This window comes from Moschus berezovskii, chromosome 11 (genome assembly GCF_049115385.1).
Source record: "Moschus berezovskii isolate FMDL1 chromosome 11, NW_MosBer_1.0, whole genome shotgun sequence".
In the NCBI taxonomy this organism is placed as follows: domain Eukaryota; kingdom Metazoa; phylum Chordata; class Mammalia; order Artiodactyla; family Moschidae; genus Moschus; species Moschus berezovskii.
The window spans coordinates 25,016,671-25,036,189 of NC_142470.1; the positions used below are offsets into that span (position 1 = coordinate 25,016,671).

At 47.4% G+C, this 19,519-nt stretch overlaps 1 protein-coding gene across 2 annotated transcripts in view; it reads right to left on the bottom strand.

The window, feature by feature from the left end:
* Positions 1–18,921, bottom strand: part of CYRIA (CYFIP related Rac1 interactor A) — a 101,629-nt gene extending 82,708 nt beyond the window's left edge. Inside the window, exons 1-2 of one of the 2 annotated variants that reach the window (XM_055399610.2) lie at positions 18,844–18,921; positions 5,800–5,929 (exon numbers count right to left, since the gene is read on the bottom strand). The gene's annotated coding sequence lies outside the window, so the exon portion shown is untranslated. The remainder of the gene's footprint in view (positions 1–5,799; positions 5,930–18,843) is intronic. The other variant, XM_088841201.1, reaches the window with a different exon arrangement.
* Positions 18,922–19,519: the final 598 nt, after the last annotated feature.

Sequence of the window (19,519 nt, forward strand, 5' to 3'; positions counted from 1 at the left end):
CAATGTTTCATAATTTGCAGGTTAAAAATGCAATTTACACTGGCCTCTTAGAAGTTGTCTACTCAAGGTCTGATGGGGAAATAGAGGGTGATGTTTATTTACAAGGACCCCCAGAGGGTTGCAGGGCTCCCACCTGCCTTTGAACCGGCCCTCGGGGGTCTCCTGAGCCTTCCTGCCTGATGTTGGCTCTGAGCGTGTTTCTTGAGCTCCATTTCACATGTAGAGGCCTCACACCTTGGACAAGCTGGTCGGACACAGTCTGACCTGGGCTGTCAGCAAGACACAATCAGGGGCCCAGAACAAGCGTTCTTGTGAACATTCCTTGTGCCTGCTATGGCAGGGCTTCTAGTCAGTTCCAGTTGGGGGCCTCCAACCGGAACTGTCTAGAAGTCCTGCCCAAACAGGAAGCCCAGCAGGCCCCAGACCCCTTAGGCTCAGGTTCAGCCCAGGCAAGGACCTTGAGGAATCTCCCAGTCTCTGCACCACGTCAGGGGGCTGTTCGGACAGGAGCGTGGCCTCAACACTTCCTTCCTCTCCCATTCATGGAGTCCCACATCCCAGCCTCAATCAAACGCCTCATCACTAGACCTGTCACATGGAGGACCCGACCGCTGTGCTACTCTGCCTACCACTCTCTCTCCTGTGCCCAGAGCTAAAACCTAAAATGGGTCATGAGTACACTGTGCCAAGCACAGCCCCACTAAATAATCACAGCACCCCCAGGAGGAAGACGCAGGGATTAACACTCATATCTTGCAGATGTGAACAATGAGGCACAAGAGGCCAAGTCACTAGCCCAAGGTCACACAGTTGGGGAGGGAAGTATTGATGTCCACACCTCCTGCTTGGCCTTTGGCCCCGCCCTCACATCTCTGGGCCTTGGTTTTTATTTCTTTAAATTTAAGAGGCTACCGTTGTTTCCATCAAGACAGAGACAGTACAACAAGATATGAAGAATAATAGTGTTCTGGAAAGCCCCAAAGAGAGACACAACAATGGTCAAAAGTGTGGTTATTACTGTCCCTCACAAGGACACTGATCCTGAACAATGCTGGGGACCTTGGGTTATGTTTGCACTCTGAACCATCTTTGATGTCATGATATGAGTTCCAGTGTAAGAGCCAACAAGGCTTCAGAAATGTGATTATATTTGAATTAAAGAACTAAATTGATAAACCTGTTGATCTAGCATAGAGTTAAAATTCATGCATTGCCAAATGTTCTCATCTTAAATGGGCTGGAAACCTTAATCCTACTTGATTCTTTGGCTCCAGAGTACTGGAGTAGCTGTGACTCTGTAGAATTATTCAGAGCAGCTAGTCTGTATCCAGTACTTACTATTTGCCAGGCACACTGCTAGGCTTTACCTCGAGCAGAAGGGAGTAAATGACCTCAAATTTCTTCTCCTGGAGAGACAACATTTGAATGTCCTGGCAAAGTCTAGTCCAGTTGACATAAATATCAACACCAGATATGAGCTCAGTTCCTACTATGCCATCAATTATTATTTTACTAAGAACATAACATCCACATCCGGTTGAATAGGTTTACAGTGTCTGGGGTTGTAGAAAGAATATACAGCCTTTTTGGTTGCCATATGACTTCATGTATTCATATCACCTTCCCTCCCATGGCAGGGGGACACAATCGATACAGGACATGGCCATTTGCCCTTTTTAGGAAAAGGAATGTGAGGAGCAGAAGCTTCAAGAAGCATGTCAGGTCTCTGCCACCTTGTTCACTCTCTTCCCTGTCAAGAGGAGGACACTTTCCAAGAAGGAGCTGCCCAGTCAGACTCTGTCTCAGATTGAGAACTGTGGGCCAGCGACATGGAAGCCAAACAGCAGGCCCCTGATGTATGACGTAAGTGAAAGGCTTGTTACTACCAGCCACTAAAACTTGGGGGTTATTTCTTACTGCATCAAAACTGACTAATACACCACCTGATGGCATATTAAGTCATTTCATATTCACAGGTATTATGTTGAGGTCAGCAAAGAAAGAATCAGGTCCATTCTATGACTGAGGTCCCAAAGACTTAAGAGTGATTAAGTGATGGCCCAGAATTAAACAGCAAAGAGATTTAAGTCATGGAACAAAACTATATGTTTTATCACTGCTGCATATATTAAAAACAAGATTGGCTCACCTTTAGTGTAAAAATCTGCAGATCAATCCAAACACTAGCCAATCACAAAGATCTGACTGGTCTCTGGGTCAGTTCCTGGTATCAGGGATGATGTAGTCAAAGAACATGATACAAACAATAAAAGAAACGCAGAACCAAAGGACAAGGCTTCCATCTCTATTGAATTGAACTGGCTACAAGCCTCAGCCCTTCTGCCCATGGCTGAGAGACTGTTCTCTGGCGAAGGGAAGGCTTCCTAGACTGGACAGTGTAGTCCTGCAGTGGCTTACATGACAAATATCCCCAGAATGCCCATCACAGACCCTGGACCAGCCCCAGGAATGGTGTGTTATTTCACCAGGAAATTCAGACATCAGGAGACCCTGACCTTAAAACTTTCACAGGGCGGTAGTCATTCAGAACAGAGGCTCACAGGATCTGAAACAAGTGACTAATTCAATTTTCTTTTTCCTATTGTTTAAAATTCAAATCCTATTGTTCTTTGCCTCTGCTTTATTCTCTTCTTTCCCTCTTACTTTCCCTTTTTCAAAAAGCTCTTTTCAATGGGGAATGAGTGAGTCACCTTAATCATTTATTTAGACACGTTTCAGGCTGGCTCAACGCTCTGTCCCAGCTCGCTGACATATAAGGAAAGCATTCTAGATTCTGCAGCAACTGATCTTTTCACCAGAAAGCTCCATTTTAAACAGCTATTTTTGGGGGGATCTGACAGAGCCAGCATCCTACATGCTTTTACAAGATAATAATTCACACTGCTGGTTTCTTACCCTGACCGGAGCAAGGTTGACTTCTGACACCTCCCACCCCCTACTTATCCACTGGTGCTGTTTTCATACAAAACCCAAGTCCTTTCATATTCTGAGCAACAATCCTGACCTTTTTCTTCCATTTGTATAATACTGGTCAAAAAAGCAATCGGCCCCACGGTGTTTAGGTAAATACATATATGTGTACACTTCTAAAGCATTGCACTGAATTGCAAAAACCAGACACTAATAAAAAGTCAGGAAAAGCAGTTCTGAAAGCTGGAAGAAAGCCCAAACAAGCAGTCATAGACATAGCAGGAGCAGCAAAGTTTAGAAAAATTAAGTTGTGAACGAATATTAGACTTGATCCAGACCTCTCATCAGGTACCTCATTGCTAACAGAGGTCTCTCACAGCCCTGTGAGTAACACCTAGGAATTTGTACAGAATTTTTCATTTGTTGGCAAAGCTTGTTATGTTCCTAATACCCCTGGGAGGGAAAGCTGAAGATCAAGTCTACCAGTGGGTGAGGAGATGAAGGCTCTGAAAGGCTGTCACCCACTTTACACAGATCATTGGCAGGTACAGAAGAAAATCCCCAGCCCTTCAATATCAGATACAGTGACTTTTTATTTCCCCACCTTTATATCTCTGCAACATGCATTTGAAGCCAGGTCATTGAAAGGGTCTTATCCCATGTGTTTTGAAGTATGGTTTCTCTAGCAAGGCTCATAAGGAATGTGTTGATATGCTTTGTCTACACGAGCACCTGGTTTGATGCCTGAGCACAGCCCAATGTCCAAAAAGAGTTGCTGAATAACAACAAGACATCCAAATAACAGGAAAAATCTTTGATTTTTCTTTTTTTTAATTTTTAAACCAACCTATCCTCTGACACACCAGTGGAAAAAAAATCACTCCCCCCAGTATCTCTCATGAATGAACACTAAGTCATTTCCAACTACGTCATACACACCTGGACACACACACACACACATCTGGTTGGAAACCCTCTTTCATCAGTGCCTTGTTGAAAGACCCTAACAGCTTCCAAATAATTTCAGAACATCCTCCAGCCTCAATATCCACGAATTGCAACCCTCTCCCCCAAGGATCCAACCCTAGTGAGTGACTTGGACCAATTGCTCTGAGTTGGGACAACTCTGTCCTACAAGGATCTTAAAGATGCAAGATTCGAATTGGGAGCAGATATGAAGGTGGGAGGGCTTCCCAGGTGGTGCTAGTGGTAAAGAACCCACCTGCCAATGCAGGAGATCTGAGATGAGGGTTCAATCCTTGGGTCGGGAAGATCCCCTGGAGGAGGGCATGACCACCCACTCCAGTATTCTTGCCTGGAGAATCCCATGGACAGAGGATCCTGGTGGGCTACAGTCCATAGGGACTAAATGGACCAAATGGACTTAGTCCATTGCTAAGAGTTGGACACAACTGAAGTGACTTAGCACGCACACACGCATGAAGGAGCAGCCAGTGGAGGGGAGTTCCCTGATGTTGACATGCCATGGGAGACCCAAGGCTTCTGCTCAGCCCTCTTCTCGCCCCTGTTTCAGCTGATTTCCTAGGTGTTCTTTCTTTGCCTCAGAAGCAGCCCCTCAGAGACCAGCGTGGAGCTCTGCAAGGGAAACTCCCTACCAGGGAGAATGCTCTTTACTTTCCTGAAAGGTCTCCAGAGACAAGGCCTTCCAGGTCCCTCTGAGTCAGCAAAGTGGTGAGTGGAAAGTCCTGGCTGGACTCCCGACACGCTCTGAGGGTTTCACTCCGAGGCTTTCTCAAGAGCTCCTTGCTCAGCCTGCGGTCACTCTCTGTAAACACTGGCCCCCAGCAGTGATCCTGGCAGCCCCGCTAATCCCGGGGCTTTCTGGTGAAGTCCTCTTCCTCTCGACTCCAGTTAACACTCTCCTCGCCACAGTTTCCACTTCCAGCTTTTTCCTGCCCCTTCTTTCTTTTCCTGGCAACTCTTTGATGGTTGTCCAAAAAGGAACTCACTAATTGGGATGCGTTCAGAAGCAGCATACCTTCAAAATTCCCATGTTACCCAAAGAATCACAAATAAACTTTTCATTAGCATTCCTGGCTTTTAGAAAAAGGAAAGGAATATATTAAAAAAGAATGCATATATATGTATGATTGAATCACTTTGCTGTACAGCAGAAAGTAATACAACGTTGTACATCAACCATATGTCAATAAAAAAGTTAAAACTGAAGAAAAAGACAAAGAGTAAAAAATGAGCACAGTTATCATCAGTGCTGCACTCTCCGTCCACCCCAGGCCTGGGGCTAGGTGCCTTCCCTCCAGGGTGCACAGGCCAGGTTGGGGACAGACCAGTGGAAAAGCAGGCTGTAAAAATACAGCAAAAGTTCTCAGTTGGAAGGAGAAGTTCTGAAGTTGCTGGCCAGCCCTTGGCTGTCTCCCCAACCTCCCCACCTGCCTCTTGTTCACTCAACCACAGCCCTGGCCTCCGTGCTGTTCCATCGCCAAGCCAGCATCACCCACTCCACGTTTTAAAGTCCTGCACTTGCCCTGTGTTCTGAGGTTTTGACTCTCCGCCTGGAACATGTTTCTCCAAGTGAGCTGTGGGGTTCACCCTGTCATTCTCTGCAGGTCTTCCCTGCAGCATCCCCCTCTCTGAGACGTTCCTTGACCATCCAACTTAAAATAGCAACTCTTTTCCCTCAAACTCTCCCACCGACCCCTCACTATGTATACCCATCTCTGCTTCATGTTCCTTCATTAACTTGCAACCATCTAACATCATCTCCATTTTCCTTGCTTATATTATTTATGGTCCATTTTCCCCCAATTGATTGTAAGCTCCATGAAGCAGGGGGGTTTGGCTGTTTGGTTCACTGTTGACTCTCCAGATACTGACCCAAAAACGTACCTGACTCGTTGTGGGTGCTCAATAAGTTTTTACTGAATAAGTGGATGGATGATGGATGGGTGGACGAATTTGTTGGGTAGTTGGGGAGGTTTTTAGGTGAATGTAATACCGGAAGTGAATCTCAGAGAATCTGTTCAGGAAAGGAAAGAGCATATGTAACTCATGTGCAATCTTGGGTAAACATATCACCATGATCCCTTCCATAATATGAAGCTAATGCATAATATTGGCAAGTCAGTGATAAGCCATGAAACTAGAACAGGAGTTGGGGCCAGCTCAAACGGTCAAGGATGGTGCAGGCTGATGCAAGATGGAGAAAGACAAGAGGAACCATGCTTACTTCACAACCACCAGACTGGGTTCTGACCGCAACAGACACAGACAATGAGGCTGAGAGACGGGTGGGTCAGTTGGGGCTCCATTTCATGACTCAACATGGGGTACTTTGGTCCTCAGCCAAAGGAAAAATCCCAAGCCCCCTACAAAGCCATACTCCAAAACGTTAACTCACAAAGCAAGCCACAAAATAAATAATAAAATAAATAACTGCATCTCCCTGAGACTTAGTTTTGACCTCTGTAAAATAAAGTCACAACATCTTCTCCCATTGAATGACACAGGAAAGTTGCTAGAACTTGACACATGCATGACAAAAGTTTGTTACATGGAAATATATTATTTGCATGAAGTTTACATTAAAGAAGGAAGCACCGTGGGACTCCACTGGAAGGAGACAAAGAACTCCAGCTATGATCGCATTTTCTGAGGCTTAAGTAGAACCATGTCAGGAAAAAAAAGATTTGATTTTCCTAAGAAAAAAATAAAATTGTGGCCTGGAATCAATATGAAATATGTGGTGTGGGAAAGAGTAGGACTCTGAGAGCCAGACAGTCTTGAATCCAAATCCTGGTGCCCCACTTTCAATCCTCTGTCTTAAAGAAAGTTTATAAACAGCTGTCTTGGTTTCAGTCTTTATCTGTAAAAGAGACAGAAATATATCTACCTTGCAAGGTTGTCTGTAGGGTGAGGAATGTATACAGACAGACTAGCAAAACAGAATTGATGGGTATTAAAGGCATGCTAAAGATCACAACTCGCTGTTACAAGTATAACTTAAAATATGGTAGACTTGGAAACATTAGGGCCATGGCGGTATAGGGTAACCTGTAAATAACTATGTAGAAAAAAATAACTCATGCACATATACGACGAAACAGCAAGCTCACTGCTGCTATTTTAGCTGATATGAGGTATTCAAATCATTTCCTGAATTTGAGGTGGAACAGATAGATTCACACAGCCCACAGCCTTACTAGCGGGTTACAGAGTGGACAGGGGGAAAGGGGCCTTCACACAGGTGGTTTAAAGGGAGGGAAAATGGAGGAGATGCACAGAGCATCTCATCCCCACCCACAGGTGCTGACACCCTCACCCCCAGTCCCATGGGAGCAAGCCTGCAATTTGCACCCATGGAGAAGAACGTTCTCAGCAGCTGCAGGCTGAGGAGCCGAGGGACAGATGGTTACAGAAGGTTAGGTGGGTCAGTGGGACACCTCGGCCCCTAGGGGACTCCCTGGACAGGGCACTCTCCATCACCCCAGGGGTCTTCCTGATCCTCGGAAGCGTAGACACAAACTTTGCAAGTATCCTCTACCCCCTTCTCCCTGTGTTCCTCCCCCACCTTCGCCTCTAGCCTCCTGACTCTCTCAGCTCAGCCTGGGCTTGGCCCAGAAGAATCTGGACCAGGAGACGGGCCCCCCCGCCTACCACAGGGCAAAGGCAGCTCAGTTTCTCTTCCGGTTCTCTTTCTGCTTCTCTTCCTTTTCGCTTTCATAATCTTTTCCAACCTTCCCCCAACCGATTGCTAAATAACACTGGATGTATTGCTTTCTATTTTCTCTAGTCCTTCATTTTTAAAACCTGTATTAGGCTTTTCTCTTATTTTTAAAGTTGCGTCCTCAAACACTGTGCGTCTTTTCAAACATGTATAAAATCAGCTTTGACAGTGGTCTGGGTTTCCAAAGTTGAAAGATTAGATATTTCTCCCTAAGAAAACATAATTTAGTTGCTTCCTGCCAGTTAAGCTCTGAATTGCTTTTGTCGGTGGCCATTGGTCCCTGAAATATCAGAGATCCCTCAGCCTCAGGGACCCTCTGGGAGGTCAGTTCCCATTCGTGAGCTACACAAAGGCCAGGAGTCAGACTGAGGGGGAGCCTTGTCCAAAGAAGCTAGACCCAGGTCTGGGCAGCATCTCCCAGGATCCGAAAGGACCTCCAAATCCATGCTGTTCACACTGTTCAAATCACACCTGTTCACACTGACCCACACACATCTGCATACATTTGCATACACACCACATACCACGAACACAATGACATACCATGCACCCTCACACACCCACATACCAGGCATACCCTCACACTCATACATGTTTACCCACCGGAGCCCAGGCCTTGTTAATTTATGAAGACCAGCCACTCCAGGGCTGCCCTCCGCTCAGTATGCCCTGGTGTCAGTGATGTTTACAACTGCCCAGTGGCTCCCACAGTCTGTGTGAACTGAAGGACTTCAGGATCCCCAAAGTCAAGATCACTTCTCCATTGGGGAAAGCCCCCTGTGCAAGGTCAAGGCCCCAGCTCCTAATATGAGTTACTGCCAAGTGAGAATCTCCTGGATGAGCACAGTGGGACCTCTGAGAGACACAAACACCAAGTTTTTAAACCACATCAGACTCTGGAGGAAACTTTCAACCTGGCAAAAGTCAGAATGATGGACTTTAAGTTTAAACTCCAAAGAGAAAGAAAGAAAGTGAGAAAGAAGGAAGAGAAGGCAGAAAGGAAGAAAGAAAGGGAGAAAGGGGAGAAGGACAGGGAATTAGACGGGTCCCCAGCATCCTTTACCTAAATGCTCTACATTTCAACCCCTTGCCCACACGGGCCATGGCAGGGACCTACTCCAACTCCCTGTCTCCCTGGGTAGATCTTGCACTGGTCCTGTGCTCTGCAACAGGGAACTCCCTCCCTCCTTCCTTACATCCCCTCAACCGTGGCCGGCATGGCCTCGACCATGGCCCAGTGACGCAGAGCAAGCCCTGGTGCTGGCCATCACCAGCAGTTCAGTGTCACCTGCACAGCTGCGATAAACATCCCTAGGAAGCAAGGGAGGTGCAGGGGTCAAGGTGAGTCCCACACAAGCCAGGGCGCAGCATCAAAGGATCATGTTGTGAGAGAAGCAGAGAGGACGGGCCCAGAGGAGACCAAAGCAGAGCCTTTCGCCTCCTCTGGTCCACCTTGAGCCAGATGGAAGCTGGGAGGATGCAGTCAAGGAGGCAGATCACTTTTCACTCTCTTTGGAGGCCCCAGCTTCAACTCCTAGACTCTCAGAAAGAAAGAAAGAATTAGTTGACTTTGAAATGGAGTTCCGAGGGCCCAGAGAAGGGAGGCAAGGAGCCCAAATCCCTCAACAAATCAAGAGCGAAACCAAGATAAGAATGGAGACCTTCTCACGCCTACTTGGGTCTTTTGACTTCCTCCTGCTCACTCTCCAAGGCCTGCTTCCTCCTCACAAGGCTAAAAGGATGAGTAGGAGTGAAAAATTCCCTCGTACCTTCCCCCCAAAGCCAATGACGAAACAATTATAAGCCACTCTAGACCAAAAATTCCCAGTTTAATTTTAGTTCTATGGAATTTTTAAAAAAATACTTGGACCCCATGAAATTTTGAAACCCGTGCTTTAAAAGGTTTTGTTATTGGTTTTTTTGTTTTGTTTTGTTTTGTTTTTGTGCCAAGCCTGGTCATTTAATTTATATCCTCTTATTTAAATTGAGGAAATAGAAAACTGGCCACAAAAGCTTTTCATGAGCACAGGACGAACCATGTCACTATAGCACCTGGAATCGGGCAGATGTTGGAGGACCCCTCTGGTGTCTCCCCAACACCAAGGGTCCTGTGAGTTCCTCCAGGCTTTCAGAGAAATTCACAAAAATGCTTCTTTGAAACTCTTTGCTCAGATGTGCTGCCAAATTCAGAATTTTTCAGATTTTAAAAAGGTAATAGAGTACAGATACCATGTTCCATGTACCCCCAGCGGGGTCTGGAGCATTCATTCTTCTGATGAAAAACGTATTCATCCTGAGTGGGATAAATACAAACTAAAAATAGTCTCCTGTACCATCAGGCCAGCTTTTGCACCCACGTGAGTTATGAAAAAAGAAATAAAAACTTTGCATTTTCAGAGCATTTTGGATTTTCGACTTGCAAATAAGGGAATGTAACAAAACAGCTTACAGCTCCATTGATTACTTCTGAAGGTGCTCGAGGGCACAGATGTGAAGCCTTTAAGGGAAAAATACATATGCATTTACAAAATCAAGGAAAGACAGGAGGCAAGACTGATCATACAGTAGGCGTAATGCTGGATGTCTACTGGAAGTCTTATCCTTGTTACAGTCCAGTAAGGAACATGGTCAGGTTCATTTCAAGTATAAAACAAAGGCTCATGAGCTAGAAACATAGGTCCAGCAGAGTGGACTTGGGTGGCTTTGCCAAGGCAATTCAGGAACGCATCTTTTAGAGAAAGAAGTTCCCTGCTGTTTCCAATCAAAAACAACAAATAAAAAGGAGCCAAGGAGGTAGATGAACTTTTCAAACACATTTTTCTTAAAAGATCAGGCAAAATGAAGACTGACATGTTTATTTATGGCACACTTCAGAGATATTGTGAGTTTGGTTTCAGACCACCTCAGAAAGTGAGTCACCAGAAATTTTTGGGTTCCCAGTGCATATAAATGTTATGTTTACACTAAACTGTAGACTATTAAGTGTGCAAAAGTACTATATCTAAAAAATGTACATATCTTAGTTGACAAAATTTACATTTTATTGCTAAAAAATGCTAACCATCATCTGAGCTTTCAGCCAGTTGAAGCAGTCACATCAAAGATCACTGATCACAGAGGACCAGAACAAATTCAGTAATATTGAAAAAGCTTGAAATATTGCCATAATTACCAAAATGTAACAGGGACACAGGAAGTGAGCAAATGTTGCTGGAAAAACAGCACAGACTTGATTAACTGAGGGTTGCCACAAACTTTCAATCTGTTAAACAAACAAAAAAAAAGCAATATCTGGGAAGTGCAGTAAAACAAGGTATGCCTGTATTCTTTGCAATATTTCTGGGCCACAAATATTATTAAATCCAGTTCAAAACTTGAAAAACTCATAAGTTTAAGGCATCGGCCCAAGGGAAAAGGTAGGATTCTACCCAAGTCTGTGCACTTCAGACGTACTCACGCTGTAGCCCTGGGATGCTCCCACGTAATTTCCATGTGCCCATTTCACCTCTCTGGATCTCAAAGTATTGGCATCATCTCATTTCTAGGGTGGGAGGTAGAGACAGGCCACACTTTGAAAGCACACAGACATGGTTTCAGGTACCAGCTATGCAGTCTTCCGAATGAATGATGTGACATTATGCAAGTTTCCTAACACCTGTGGACCTCAGTTTTCCCATCCATAGAATGGGTATATCTGCTTCTAAAGCTCTTTGTGGAAGTGTCAGTCGCTCAGTCGTATGACCCCATGGACTGTCGCTCTTTGTGACCTGATGGACCATAGCCCACCAGGATCCTCTGTCCATGGGCTTCCCCAGGCAAGAATACTGGAGTGGGTTGCCATTCCCTTCTCCAGGAGATCTTCCTGACTCAGAGATTGAACTCAGGTTTCTTGCAGTGCAAGCAGATTCTTTGCCATTTGAGCCACCTGGGAAGTCCTCTAAAGCTCTTTAGAGGACTACTAAAAATGGATATTAAATGCTCATTATTCAGAAGGTACTGCTGCTGCCTGTGTTTTACAAGGGTAAACACGAGACTCAAGAGAGAGGGAATAACTTGCCAAAGCCCAGGCAGCTCTGAGTGGGTCTTCTCTGCTTCTTTACTCCAGGAGCAGGGGATCTGGCCTCATCACTACAACTGGAAGACCCTGAGTTTGGATGACACTAGGAATGAGACAGTTTGATGGTGTGTTGAGGTAGTTGTGTGCTTGTCACTGTTTCTGAGGTCCCATGGCGATTATGCATTTTAATGCATTCCAAAATCCAGAAATCATCAGATCAAATGATTTTAAAATGGATATTAACTTAAAACATTCTGCAGGAACCAAAGCATCCTCTACCGACTGGAATATGGAGGACAGACCACATTCAATGTGGTCACAACGTGGAGGTCAACCCCCCACGTTCCAGTTGGTGGACACTCTGGAACATGGGAGTGAGCTGGGAAAGGTCCTTCTCACCTCTACTGAGTTCCTGGGGCCCTTCTGTGTCTCCCTTTTGTCATCAGCCTTGACCTTCAACTATGTATCAGGATGTTCAATCAGACTTGGCCCCCTTTCTACGAGGGAGAGCAAGATTTCTGTGTTCTTTGAAAACACCTGTGGTTCTCTCCACTCCAGCTCTGTTTTTGAATCCTTGCTGACTAAGGCTGCCAGGCTTTGCTTCTTCACCTGTCACTTTGGGACAGAAGATCAAATCATTGGCTAGATGTGGAAGCTCGCTTCTAAGTCACCAAATCAACCTTCCTGTTTTACCAACAGAAAGTACAGTGGTCCCCTTTATCCTCAGGGGATCCATCCATTCCAAGCTTGCCAGCGGAAACCACAAATAGTACTGAACGCTATATATACCATCTTTTTTCCGATACTCATACGCCAATAATAAAGTTTATAAATTAGTCACAGTCAGGGATGAACACCAATAACTAATAAAAATGTAGATCCATTATAACAATCTGATGTAACAAAAGTTATGGAAATATGGCCTCTCTCTAAAAGTACATTATTGTACAAACTCAATGCCTTTTCCATCTTAACTAAACACTCTTCATGTAGCTGTGACTTGCAGTTTGAGGTGTGACAGCAAAACTAGCATAAATTTCTTACTCTCGATCTTACCAACCTCAGCAAATATTTTTTTTTCTTTCTTTCTTTATTAAGTTGAGAATTTTCACCTTTTCACTGAAAGGAAACACTTTACAGCTTCCTTTGTTGGAACATCCAAATTGCCAGCATCACTACTCTTGCACATTTGTGCCATTATTAAGTAAAATAAGACTTTCTTGAACAACAGTAATGCAAGGCCACCAGAGTCTATCTAATAATTGAGATGGGTACTAAGTGACTGGAGGAATACGCTGGACAAAGGGATGATTCACAGTGCAGGTAGGACTGAGCGGGAAGGTGTTAGATTTCATCACACTCCTCAGAATGGTGCACGACATAAAATTTATGAATTGCTTAGTTTTGGAATTTTTCAGACTGAGGTTGAGAATGGGTAACTGAAACGATGGCTGTGTGCCTGCTTGCACAGTCACTCTGTCGTGTCTGACTCTCTGAGACCCCAAGGACTGCAGCCTGAGTCTGCCAGGCTCCTCCAAACATGGGATTCTCCAGGCAAGAATACTGGAGTGGTTTGCCATTTCCTTCTCCAGGGAGAATCTTCCTGACCCAGGGATCGAACCCACATCTCCTGCGGCTTCTGCATTGGCAGGCGGGTTCTTTACCACTGAGCCACCTGGGAAGCCGGAAACGGTAGCTATGGGGGGGTCTCCTACAGAGAACTGCTCCTCCTCCCAAGTGAAGGAAGCTAGGAATAGAGCTGAGTCGTTCACCATCCAGGCTTTAACTTTTCTCTTCCAGGCTTCTTCTCCCTGCAGTGTCAGGTGTGATAGAGGTGTACTGCAGACAATGCCCATGGAGAGCAAAATGGACTGTGTCGCAATAAGAGTTGAAACAATGACACTTCCCCACTCCCCACCCCCTTGCACTGCTTTTCTTTCTGACATTCTCCAAGCTCCATTTCAGGTGTGTGTTTCCTCCCCTGCCCCTCCTGGAGTGAGCCACTACCTGCGGGCAGGGACAAAACCATCCTGATCTTTGTGTTCTGTCTAGCAGAGCCAGTCTCATACACATTTGCTAAGTGAATGAGTGAATGATCCCATTTTTTACGCTTGATCCATCATAAAACTGCAATTCAACTCTTCGGGGGCATCCCATTTCCCCAGTTTCATTTTAAAGATCTAATTATCTATGCCATATAGAATTTTTATTAGAAAGTGAAGTCATTAAACAAGCAGACACCAGACTCAGGCCTTGAGATAATTGCAAATAGAAACGATCTGTCAGCAGAGCTAAGCTGGACCAGGAAGCATGTTGCCGGCAAACATGGCACCGTTTTCAGAACAATGGGGTCCTTGGACCAGAGAAATTTGACTTCTAAATCACCCAGGAAAGAAATGCTGGGTGGGGGCCATTCTGTAATCACTTTCCTACCTTCATCTCCCAGCCATGAGTTACACCGATAGACTGAATCCCAACCACCCCTGTATTTATTGGGCCGCTGACCCAGGTTTTCTGACCTTCTTGCTTCTGTCCCCTTATCCTTAGGATGCACCTGCCATGCTTTCCATTCATACGTTCAGTACGAAAATCAGTTCAATTTATGTCAATGACAAACCGGCAACCCATTCTTAGGCAAAGGAAGCTATTTCAAGCATCATCAAAATTTTCTCTGAATTTGTACATGCCAAACTCCTCTCCTCTTCACCACTTCTAGGAACGACACCTCAGCCAACTGCCAAAAACCCTGATAATGCTGTGATGAGAGCAAAACACCATAAAGTCTCTAAATATTTACTATGAGCCTGGGTCTGAGTTACAGCCCTGACCAGTCTCACCCCTGTTAAAATCTGCTCCCATGCTCCAAACACAATTATTTTAGGTCACTGACACACCAGCCAAGGAGATGACAACGCTGTGTACCTTGGCACGAAGAGCAAGTAGGACCCAGTTTTAAATTCTGGCCCTGCCACTTACTAGTTGCTGGACTCTGTGCCAGAGACCTTTGCCAATTTCCTTCACTGTCCAAAGGGCACGACAAATACTAATATCACAGGGTTGCAGTGATGATTTGAGAAAATGTTTTTCCATAGGTAGTGTAACTTAAGAAAATAAAAAGAAGCTAAACAGGCCAGAATAAAAATGTGAAGCACTCATTTCAAAGTGTTGTCTGACAGAGAAGCCAGGGTGTACAATGGAGAAAGGACAGTCTCTTCCATAAATCGTGTTGGGAAAACTACAGCCATGTGCAAAAGAACCAAACTGGACCACTCCCTTACACTGCACACAAAGAGTAACTCAAAAAATAGATTGAATGTAAGACCTAAAACCATAAAACTTCTAGAAGAAAACATACACAGTAATCTCCTCAATGGCAATGTTTTTTTTTTTTTTTTTGGACGTGACACCAAAAGCAAAAGAAGCAAGTGGAACTACATCAAATTATTCTCATAGTGACACATTTCTTAAAGCCAGGGTGTTTGCTTCTGTTTCAAATTTGTTCCCTTTTGAGGACATCAAACACCAGGTTGCTCAGCATAGTTTATCTGGTGAGAGAGAACTCAAAGATTAACCAGCAGTGCTTAAAACAGGAGTGTGGGCAATTTTTAACTTTCCCCGATAATGAATCTCTGAAGGCCAGAATTAGATCAAAAAGCTCCCCACCATGGCTCTAAGAGGACCCAGAGGGTCAGTAACTGAGAACTCATTTCTAATCAATGTAACTAAATAACAGCAAGTGTGAGGTGGGCAGCAGGCCAGACCCTATAAAAGCATAAGATCATTCACTTCCTAGAAGGCAAAGTCTCCTTATTACCATTTTACAGGTGCAACAGCCAAGGCTCAGGGAGGTCAGATACTCTTCAGAAGCCCATCCCTAGGACACAGCAAGGAGAGTTTGAATTCATGGCTGACTCCAAAAGTCCACTTTCTTACCAGTCACCACGCTGCCTTGTCAACCTTGGAGAAAGGATTTTGACCAAGACGAACTCGGAGCCAGAGGCTACAGTGAGTGAATGAGTCAAAAGTCAGGAAGGAAGGCAGGACTGGCCCCTGCCACACACCTGACGCTGCTCACAGAGCTGATGCTGCTGGGAGGGCCGGGCCGAAGGCTTGACCCGTGGGAAGAGGGAAGAGAATCGTGTTTCAGTCACAAAGCACAGGATGAACGATTCAACCCTAACATGAGGGCCAAGTCAAGTCACCATCTCTGGGCCCCCATCACCCCGCCTTTTCCTTGATCACCCACCTCTCCTACGGCACTGTAAGGCTCTCCTTTCACATCTGTCTTTACCCCAAGACTACATTCTTTGAAAACAGAAATAGTGTTCACTTTTTAAAATCCCCAGTTCCCCAAACTACATTTGGTACAGAGTAGATGCTCAGTTAACAGAAGGTGCATAACTAAAAAACAGATTGATCCAACATCAACTCTGGACCTGCGGACTAGAGAATGCCTCTGATCCTAAGATTTCACAGCTTAATTATTCTTAAATCAATTCTTCATCTCTGAGCAGTGGTTTGGGGGTCTCTTTAACACGGAGACCTCCCAAGAGGAAGAGGACATGATGGGCCCCTCAGGCTTTCAATTTTGCAAAAAAAAAAGCACTCCCTGTAAGCTACTGCATTCCATCCTACAAAAACACACCAACTGTGGCCGGGAGGAGAGATGCTATCGACCCCATTTTAAAGGTTAAAACTGAGGTCCACGTGAGTGACTGCCCCAGGGCTGGAATTTGACAATGGGCTGCTGACTCCCTGTTTTTTCCCTGCCACTATAACACTTTTCCAGCTCATTACTAACAGGCCAAAAGCACTCGCAAAGTAAAGGGTGGGGGGCTAGGGTGGGGAAGAAAAGAGTGTGTGGTGAAGGGAAAAATAAAAGGGTGGACAGCTTCTCTGGGAGAGTGTCACTGACAGCTGACAGTCGGCGACCCATCGCCTGGACAGCTCTGAACTCCTCGCCCAGGGTTGGCTTGGGAAGATCTCCTGGGCTCTCTGTGTCCCCGACTCACCCGGCTCTGAGAGTAAAAGCAAACCGAACGCTTCTGGGTGCTAAGCAAAAACAGGAAGTCCCAAGTGGCTTGACTCTCCTCCCAACTTCAGCTCCCCCAACCTGACGAGTCAAAGGTACACAAAGGACCTGACAGGTAGCTCTCTGGCAGGGGCCTCTGGAGGGGTCTACCAGAGAAACTAAGGAACACCCTTCCTTCCCACTTGAGCCTCCCAGCACAAAGGTTTAGGGAGCTCAGTTATCCCTCTCCTGGGACCAGTACATGGAAGCCTGCAGGGTGGCCAGGGAGCGAGCTGGGTGTTTGCCCACCAGCTCCATCACTTTTCCATCCATTCAACAAAAAAGCTCAGCGCCCACTGTGTGCTGAAAGCAAGTGAACCTGAGGGAAAGAGCTCACTCTGAGCTTAGTCTTGTCATCTGCAAGGTGGAGACGGCCCCGACACCACAGAACTGCCTTGAAGATGAAAGGAAATAATATTCCCGGGCTTCCGCATCACACGTGGGTGTATTATTAGCACTGGGGCCCCGGTGCTATCCACTGTGAGCCCCAAGCTGTGACGCCGCCGACCCCATCCCAGAGCTGGGGACAGGAGACGGTGCCAGGTCTGTCTCTACCTCTCTCCTCTACCCTCCCCTCACTGGAGCCTGGGGGCCAGGAGGAGGTGAGATTCTGCCAGTCCCCCAGCCTGGGGCCCAGGTTTATGACTGTTTATTTCAGAGCAAATAGAAAGGAGAAATTAGAGCCATAAAAGACAGGACAACAGACCAATAAAAACCAGCTCCCAGAAGAGTCAGAAGAAGGAAGAGAGGCAAAACTGTCACCATAGCAACACAAGACAGTCAGAAGCACGCAGGAAAAACAGCCCCTGCTCTGCCTTCTCTCTCTACAGCAAAGCAAGCTCTTGGACCTCCTTCAGTGCTCAGGGAAAGCCAATGGCCCACCCTAAACCTTGCCCGTCCGCACCCCCCACAACCCCCGGGCCCAGATGCCCAGCCTGACCTGGCTGTCAGCCACCCTCCTCGCACTGGCCCAGCACACGTCCCAGCCTGCGGTCCCAGCCCAGTTTTCTGTGCCCTGGGGACACGGCGCTGTGCAGATGGCCCCGGGCCCAACCAGAGTGATGGTGACTGGAGAGAGGCGGAAAGTTTCTAACAGGGAAGGGAAGGAGGGCCAAAGGGCTGCTGGGGAGACTGAGGCCCTGCATACAGGCTCCAGGACTCTGCCCTGGGTTCCCTGGGGGGAGCGGAGGGGGAAACAGGGGCACGGGAGGGGAGGCCAGGGCCAGTACTATTGCCCGTCAGTGCTAGACCCTACAGGGGAGGGGAATTCTGGAGAACAGGGGTGGGGTCAGCAAATGACAAAAGCTCGTGGCCCCAGTCTCTGGGAACAAAATCAGGGCAGCTTGGAGAAGGAGCCAGGGACCCTCTGGCTCAGTATAACAGAGGCTCTTCGGTCCTTCGGCTGGCAGGCGTGACAGGTGTTGCCACCAAATAGCCTGGCTGGCTTGGGACCAGTCTTTTGGGAAGTGGGTCAAATTGTTCCCAAAGCTAAGGATCCAGTGAAGTCCCTTTCTTCAGACTGGGATTCTAAGCGGGGGAGGGGGAGGGTGATGGCAAGGCGGTCTGAGTCCCCGCACAGCTGCGGGCTGTCTGGCTGGCAAAGAATCTCCCTGGCAGGTGGCAGCACAAACGTCCAGGTGTGCAGGCCCCAGGGGGCGGGGGCGCGTCCCTGCCTCTGGGGGCGGTAGGGAGTGGTGGGGAGCCGGGTCTCTGGTGGTGGGAACCGGGAAGCAGAGTTGAGGATCTTCTGGAAGAACTGGCTTTGGAGCCGAAGCTACCTGGCGCTGGGGTTGAAGGGGAAAGATGTTGAGCAGCTGAGCGACGAGGGAGATGATCCGGGGCACAATCACGAGGCTGTGCTCCGCAGAAGGGGCAAAGGGGCTCCAAGCCGGACATCTGGACGGCGATCTCCCGAGACCGGCTAAATTGACTGGGTCCTCGGCTCGCCCTCCCATCCGCCCTTCCCCGAAGGCTGCGTCGGGAGCTGGGGAAGGATGGCAGGGTTCTCCGGGCGCCTCCGGAGTCCGCGTCCCTGCAGGCCCCCGGCCGCGAACCCCGCCGCGCCCGCGCCGCGCTCACCCCGAGTCGCCGCCGCCCTGCTCCGCCGCCCGTCCGCCGCTGCCCCAGCCGCCGCCGCTGTGGACGCCTCTCTCGCGGCCGCCGCAGCCTGCGACCCGGTCCCGAGCCCCGCCCCAGCCCCGCCCCCAGCCCCGCCCGCTGCGGCCGCCCCGCCCCGGCCCCCGGGGAGCCCCACCCCTGCCGTCATCCGTCCGGTCCCCTTCCCAGACCCATAGTGCTGACCACCTCCGCACGCGGTCACTCCTGCTCTTTTTTTCGGCCTTGGCCTCTGGCTTTGCCCTCCAAGGGGAAGCCCGCATCTGCCCCTGCTGCTTCAACACTCGGAATTCCTCCATACCCACTATTTCTCTTAAAAAAAAAAAATAAGGACGGGGGACAGGTCTTTTGATTAATCTCTAGCCGCACTTCCAAATGTGTGCCCATGCACCCAGCCAGACCATCCCAGCCTCAACCACCCCCTTCCAAATTACCCTCGATTTTGAATACAGTTCTCCTCCCTGCCACTCCCGGAACAGACTGTTAACAGATTCCCAGCCCTGGGGGCTGCCCTTATCTGAAGGGACACCCACAAGTCTTTGCAAATGCTTAGTCCAAAAAATGTTATTACCCTTCAGAGCAAATCTGCAAAAACGCTTGAAAAAACCCTATGATGCAAGGGAAAGTAGGGGATTACAGT